At 44.0% G+C, this 7651-nt stretch overlaps 1 long non-coding RNA gene across 2 annotated transcripts; it reads right to left on the bottom strand.

Moving 5' to 3' along the window:
- Window positions 1-219: 219 nt before the first annotated feature.
- LOC135532667 (uncharacterized) lies at window positions 220-1873 on the bottom strand. Of its 2 annotated transcripts, none has more exons than XR_010454375.1 (2): window positions 1838-1873; window positions 220-572 (listed from the first exon to the last, which is right to left on the bottom strand). It is a non-coding gene; the product is annotated as an uncharacterized LOC135532667 (long non-coding RNA). The 2 variants fall into 2 exon arrangements; XR_010454374.1 differs by having other exon boundaries at window positions 220-599; window positions 1838-1860.
- Window positions 1874-7651: the final 5778 nt, after the last annotated feature.

Here is a 7651-nt window from a genome sequence, read left to right as displayed (position 1 = left end):
TACATTCCTCTATTTTACAACCCTATGCTTTGGCTCAGCACTTAGCTAAAAGCATTCTTTTGTTTGTGTATTATCTAGGATCAGCAGACTATGTGTCTCCTCAGTTTCTAGCGTCTCTACACCCTAAAAATATGCGAACTATGTCTATTGGTCATCTGTTAGTGTTGATGAATAGTTACATGAGAAATGAGATCAAGTTGAGACTCTGGACAAGGCGGATAAGGTATAATAAAAGACCGTTTATTCAATGCGTAATGATTTCTGGCAAAACGTGCTGCACGGCTCCTTCGTCTAGCTCTTATGGAACTGTCGAAAAAAAGAGACCGAAACATGATGTGCAGTCCTTTTAATACATTAAAATGACGTAGGTAGATTCTGGTAGTCCTGGCTTCTGGTAGGTTGCTTGTAGGTGATAGACAGTCCCCTCCAGCCTGGTGTCCGTATCCCATTGGTTCTCGACAGAGTTCTTTGTCTTTGGAGCCCATCCGGAAGGGGGTTTTCAATGTATATGTTCAGAATATATGTTATCTCAGTCAGCCACCCGTACAGGGTTGTACCAGTGCGATTAGTATCTACAGAAGGACAGGGGGAGGGTAGGGCTATGACACAGTGTGCAAGCCACAATTGCATGGTTAGGCCACAGGCAGACAACAGTCAGTGAATGCGTTATTACATGCGTTTAATATGTTTATTACAAATGCAGAACAGGAAATTGACAGTCAGTGTGTGCAACTAAACCAACAAAACCACAACCCACCATCACTGTCTCATGTTAATACTACTCCTACACAACCCACCATCACTGTGTCTCATGTTAATACTACTCCTAAACACAACCCACCATCACTGTCTCATGTTAATACTACTCCTAAACACAGTCCACCATCACTGTCTCATGTTAATACTACTCCTAAACACAACCCACCATCACTGTGTCTCATGTTAATACTACTCCTAAACACAACCCACCATCACTGTGTCTCATGTTAATACTACTCCTAAACACAACCCACCATTCACTGTGTCTCATGTTAATACTACTCCTAAACACAACCCACCATCACTGTCTCATGTTCATACTACTCCTAAACACAACCCAACATCACTGTCTCATGTTCATACTACTCCTAAACACAACCCACCATCACTGTCTCATGTTCATACTACTCCTAAACACAACCCAACATCACTGTCTCATGTTCATACTACTCCTAAAGCTCTTATGAAGTATCCAATCACTCTTACTTTCACTCTAAACAAAAAAGTCTCCCCAACAATCTATTGCTCTCAGAGGCCTCAAAATAGCATGAACAAGTCTTATATTTGAAACCACGTCATTAAACTCACCGAAGACGCGCTGCCCATGCTGTCACAAAATACAGTGTTTTCTGCACTTAAAATGCTTGTAAAATATTAACCCAAAATTCATGAAACACCATCCAAATATCTTACGCATAGATTCACATGCAAAGCATAATTCATAATCAAATTTTCTACATTATGTCTGTCGAGGTTAACAGGCAAACAAACTGTATGTAGGTCTACATTACACATGTCTAGACTAACAGACAAACAAACTGCATGTTGGTCTACATTGTGTATGTCTAGGTTAACAGACAAACAAACTGTATGTAGGTCTACATTATGTATGTCTAGGTTAACAGAGAAACAGACTGTATGTTGGTCTACATTATGTATGTCTAGGTTAACAGACAAACAAAACAGCAGTATAAAACATTGTTATGCCCGACAGAAGCTCAAATTGTCATGCCTGGCAGAAGTTTGATGACGAGAAACAAGTAATAATGACAAGATAGACATTATCAAGCGTACTTACAGCGTGAGGAGAGGTGAGCTTACTGTCCAAGCAGAGAATGAAACAGAATGCTGTGAGTTCTGTGGTTGACAGCAACTAGATGTACTGAGGGGCTGAAAGGTGCTGCAGAGCTGGCTTCCTGTCTTCATGATGCCTCTTCCTGGCAACCAACACGCCAGTGAAGGGCTTTAAGAACGGTGTGAACATCTTCATGAGGAGAGAGAGGGACTTTACAAGAAATGTCTGTCTGATATGTCATAGGCTACTTGTATTTCTTCATTGGTGGCTCCAATATGGAGAGTGGATAGATGGGTCCCTCCTGAGAGGATTGAGAAACACTAGTTCTGGTGGGGGTGCTGTTCATTCCCCAAACATGTTGCTAAAACTGTTTTTGGGTTTTAGAACACCAGTATCCATAGCCTTTCTGAATAATGACATTACATTAATAATGACACTACATCTGATTTGATTAAACTGTATTTTATTATGAATTAATACAACTGATTGTCATAATAAACCAGTAGTCATTTGTTCACCCAGCTCCCCCACATGCTGAGAGGATACAGACAGATTGTCTTTTTACATTGATGCTATCAATCAATCATTATGTGCTCCTCATATTGTCACTTTAGTCAACTTGAATTGAATTAGTCCACTGAACATCATGTATAAAATCACTGAACTGAAGATACGGGCCTTGATCCAATATCCACAGTAGCACACTACTTGTTTCAGTTAAGGTGGTCTGGTGTGGATGTTAGAACACCGCATGGACACTGAGGGCGTTCCAGGCTGACTATATTGCAGTCAAGCTGTGTGCAGCAACCAATGGTTGTGTGCCACATCATCGATTGCGCAGTCAGGAAACGCAGGTTAACTGATATCTTAAACACAAACACCTATCCAGGCATTGTGAGATCTGGCAGGCGACTGTAATATAGTCTGCCTGGAACAGGCCCTATATTCATTTGCAATTTAATTCAAAATCAGCTCAGGCTGAGGAAGCAGGGAAAGGGAATCAGAGGAGCCCTCCTCTTCACTTTGATTGACACTTCACACACTCATACTGTATGTCCAGTGTTCTGTCTGTGCTGTGTGTCAGAGGACTACAAAAGTGGTGGCACCCCACATCACCCCCATTCTGTCCAAGCTTCCTGTTCCCTTTTAAGGTAGGTACACGGTCCCTATTCCTCTACCTCAATCTTCATATTCATTATTCTGGTCTTCCTCTTCCTCCTCTTCTTCTTCCCTCTGTTATATCCGGACGGTGCGAGGTGTTCAGGGTGGTCAGTGGGTCACGGTGGTCAGGGTAGTCTGGGTGGTCAAGGTAGTCTGGTTGGTCTGGGTGGTCAGGGTGGTCAGGGTAGTCAGGGTGGTCTGGGTGGTCAGGGTAGTCTGGGTGGTCAGGGTAGTTTGGGTGGTCTGGGCGGTCAGGGTAGTCTGGGTGGTCAGGGTAGTCAGGGTAGTCTGGGTGGTCAGGGTAGTCAGGGTAGTCTGGGTGTTCAGGGTGGTCAGGGTAGTCTGGGTAGTCTGGGTGTTCAGGGTGGTCTGGGTAGTCTGGGTGGTCAGGGTGGTCAGGGTAGTCTGGGTTGTCAGGGTAGTCAGGGTAGTCTGGGTGGTCAGGGTGGTCAGGGTGGTCAGGGTAGTCTGGGTTTTCAGGGTAGTCAGGGTAGTCTGGGTGGTCAGGGTGGTCAGGGTGGTCAGGGTAGTCAGGGTGGTCAGGATAGTCTGGGTGGTCAGTCTGGGTGGCCATGGTTTCCTGTCTCTTCCTCTATGGTCAGGCTTGTGTTTGATGCAACATTTGTCACCATACAGGCAGCCAGTAGTCCTCCAGAAGAAACACTCATCACCATTGATGGGAGCCATCCTCCTGGTCCTGGGAAAGACAAACAAACAGTATGAAAACACAAGCACCTCCACGCAAGTGCTCCCATCCCCACCTTCTGTCAGTTATCTGTAATTTTGTACAATTCATGGCCCATAGATTAGTAGCAATTTAGAATACAACATTATAAATGCTTATATATGTTTATAATATATAGTTGATGTTTTGACAGATAGTCGGATGTCCTTACCCTGTGGCGGCGTACTGGGAGGCTGAGGAGGTGTTGAGGTCTCGGTAGGAGGTTGGTCCTCTGAGGAGAGGACCTAGCGGTCTGGGTACCAAATTACCAGTCTGGTGCTCTCCAGCTCCACCACCTGGACAGTAGGACAAACCGCATCCACTGTCAAAATACATACAACATCATCCACTGTCAAAATACATAGAACATCATCCACTGTCAAAATACATACAACATCATCCACTGTCAAAATACATACAACATCATCCACTGTCAAAATACATAGAACATCATCCACTGTCAAAATACAAACAACATCATCCACTGTCAAAATACATACAACAGCATCCACTGTCAAAATACATACAACATCATCCACTGTCAAAATACAAACAACATCATCCACTGTCAAAATACATACAACATCATCCACTGTCAAAATACAAACAACAGCATCCACTTTCAAAATACATACAACATCATCCACTGTCAAAATACATTCAACAGCATCCACTGTCAAAATACAAACAACAGCATCCACTTTCAAAATACATACAACATCATCCACTGTCAAAATACATACAACATCATCCACTGTCAAAATACATACAACATCATCCACTGTCAAAATACATACAACAGCAGCCACTGTCAAAATACATACAACATCATCCACTGTCAAAATACATACAGCAGCAGCCACTGTCAAAATACATATAACAGCAGCCACTGTCAAAATACATTAAATGGAACCAATATCATAGTCCCAAAAGTTCAAGGAACCAATAACAGAGTCAAAAAAGTACAATGGAACCAATAGCCTAGTCCCAATAGTACAAGCATTGTCACAATAGTACAAAGGAACCAATAGCATATTCCCAAAAGTACAATCTCCTTTTTTTCAAGCTAAATAATTGAAAGCACATCTCACATAGTAAAATGCATTTGACAGCATTATGTTTCATCCCACCACTCACCTGGAGCCTCTCCAAGGCGAGAGCAGCCATGTTGGTATTCTTGATGTTCACAAAGCTGTGAACTGTGATGCTCTCTATGTTCTGTACTGTAGGTGAGGGGAGATATAATTAGAATGTGGAACTCTGATACTCTCTATGTTCTGTACTGTAGGTGAGGGGAGATATAATTAGAATGTGGAACTCTGATACTCTCTATGTTCTGTACTGTAGGTGAGGGGAGATATAATTAGAATGTAGAACTCTGTTACTCTCTATGTTCTGTACTGTAGGTGAGGGGAGATATAATTAGAATGTGGAACTCTGATACTCTCTATGTTCTGTACTGTAGCTGAGGGGAGATATAATTAGAATGTAGAACTCTGATACTCTCTATGTTCTGTACTGTAGGTGAGGGGAGATATAATTAGAATGTGGAACTCTGATACTCTCTATGTTCTGTACTGTAGGTGAGGGGAGATATAATTAGAATGTAGAACTCTGATACTCTCTATGTTCTGTACTGTAGGTGAGGGGAGATATAATTAGAATGTGGAACTCTGATACTCTCTATGTTCTGTACTGTAGGTGAGGGGAGATATAATTAGAATGTAGAACTCTGATACTCTCTATGTTCTGTACTGTAGGTGAGGGGAGATATAATTAGAATGTGGAACTCTGATACTCTCTATGTTCTGTACTGTAGGTGAGGGGAGATATAATTAGAATGTAGAACTCTGATACTCTCTATGTTCTGTACTGTAGGTGTGGGGAGATACAATTAGAATGTAGAACTGTGATACTCTCTATGTTCTGTACTGTAGGTGAGGGGAGATATAATTAGAATGTAGAACTCTGATACTCTCTATGTTCTGTACTGTAGCTGAGGGGAGATAGAATTAGAATGTGGAACTCTGAAAGTCATCCTGTAAGTCTCTGGATAAGAGCGTCTGTTGACTAACATGTAGTTAGAGATGCAGATACAGAACTTAAACAGATGGGGCATGATGGTCATACGTTTTAAAAAGGTCCAATATGTGTTTCTCAGTGAGGTCCATGGTGACGTTCCCCACCCAGAGACAGGGACAGGGGGACCAGAGGAGGAGAGGAAGGGAGGGGACCATGGTCAGAATAAATCCATTACAGCAACCTTACAACAACCCAACATTATGAATGTGACCTAAATGACACCCTATCCCCTACACAGTGCACTATGTTTGACCGTGACTATGAGGCTCTGGTAGAAAATAGTGCACTATGTAGGAATAGGGTGCTATTTTGGACAGTCTATAGCTGTAGGTATACACACTCACATTAAAGTATGTATAATTTAGATGTGGAATAACCAAACAACAGACTGGGTGTGATTTCAGTGAACGGAGCTGGTCTGTAATGATGAGAAAACCTTGTCTTAGACCTGGAGATTCATGTTAGCTAACAGGAGCTAATGTCTACACTTTAGCTCAGTGGGCTAGCATGGTCTAGAATCACAGTAACAACCCAGGTATGATAGCCAGAGTTAAAAATACACACCCAGTAGAGTCCTGAGGAGAGGTCCACCACTGGAGTCCTGAGGGGAGGAGAGGTCCACCACTAGAGTCCTGAGGGGAGGAGAGGTCCACCACTGGAGTCATGAGGGGAGGAGAGGTCCACCGCTAGAGTCCTGAGGGGAGGAGAGGTCCATCACTGGAGTCCTGAGAGGAGGAGAGGTCCACCGCTAGAGTCCTGAGGAGAGTAGAGGTCCACCACTGGAGTCATGAGGGGATGAGAGGTCCACTACTGGAGTCATGAGGGGAGGAGAGGTCCACCGCTAGAGTCCTGAGGGGAGGAGAGGTCCACCACTAGAGTCATGAGGGGAGGAGAGGTCCACTACTGGAGTCATGAGGGGAGGAGAGGTCCACCACTGGAGTCATGAGGGGAGGAGAGGTCCACTACTGGAGTCATGAGAGGAGGAGAGGTCCACCACTGGAGTCATGAGGGGAGGAGAGATCCACCACTGGAGTCCTGAGGGGAGGAGAGGTCCACCACTGGAGTCATGAGAGGGGAGCCGAGAGCAGTCTGCACAGTGGTAAACTTCTCCAGCAGCAACAAACTGGGGGGAGGGGGAGAGAGGGGGGGGGAGAGGGGGAGAGAGAGGGGGGGGGGAGAGAGGGAGAGAGGGGGAGAGAGGGAGAGAGAGTGAGAGAGAGGGGGAGAGGGGGGGGGAGAGGGAGGAGGGAGGGAGAGAGGGGAAAGCGGGGAGAGAGGGAGAGAGATGGGGAGATAGAGAGAGGGGAGAGAGTGGGAGAGAGAGGGGGAGAGAGGGAGAGAGGGGGGAGAGGGGGGAGAGAGGGGAGAGAGAGAGGGAGAGAGGGGGAGAGAGGGAGAGAGGGAGAGAAGGGGGGAGAGAGGGAGAGAGGGGGGAGATGAACAGTGCTTGGTGTTGATCTTTGACAGTGTATCTCCTGACAGTAATGTAGTATCCCTGACCTGCCTATAGCCAAGCTATGTGGTTCAATGGTTCCATCATGTCTCCAATAGGTAGAAATACAAGAAACGAGCAGAATGGATTTAGTTATGAATCAATGCATGTTAGTCAAACAATCAATTTATTTGTTGTCTTTTTATTGTCTACCTTTGAGCTTATTTACAACATGATGCTTATACTGTATTCAATGTGTCTAAAATATGTCATTATTAATTATTTGATAATGAAACAAGCAATATCATGACACTGAACAATATAGTATTACATAATATAAAATAGAGAATGACCAGTAATGACTGACAGCAATACAAAGTAAAACATATTTTCTTCATATTTTAACACATCAGGAACA

Source organism: Oncorhynchus masou, unplaced genomic scaffold, assembly GCF_036934945.1.
Source record: "Oncorhynchus masou masou isolate Uvic2021 unplaced genomic scaffold, UVic_Omas_1.1 unplaced_scaffold_1977, whole genome shotgun sequence".
Taxonomy (NCBI): Eukaryota; Metazoa; Chordata; class Actinopteri; order Salmoniformes; family Salmonidae; genus Oncorhynchus; species Oncorhynchus masou.
This window is presented reverse-complemented; position numbering and strand designations above follow the sequence as displayed.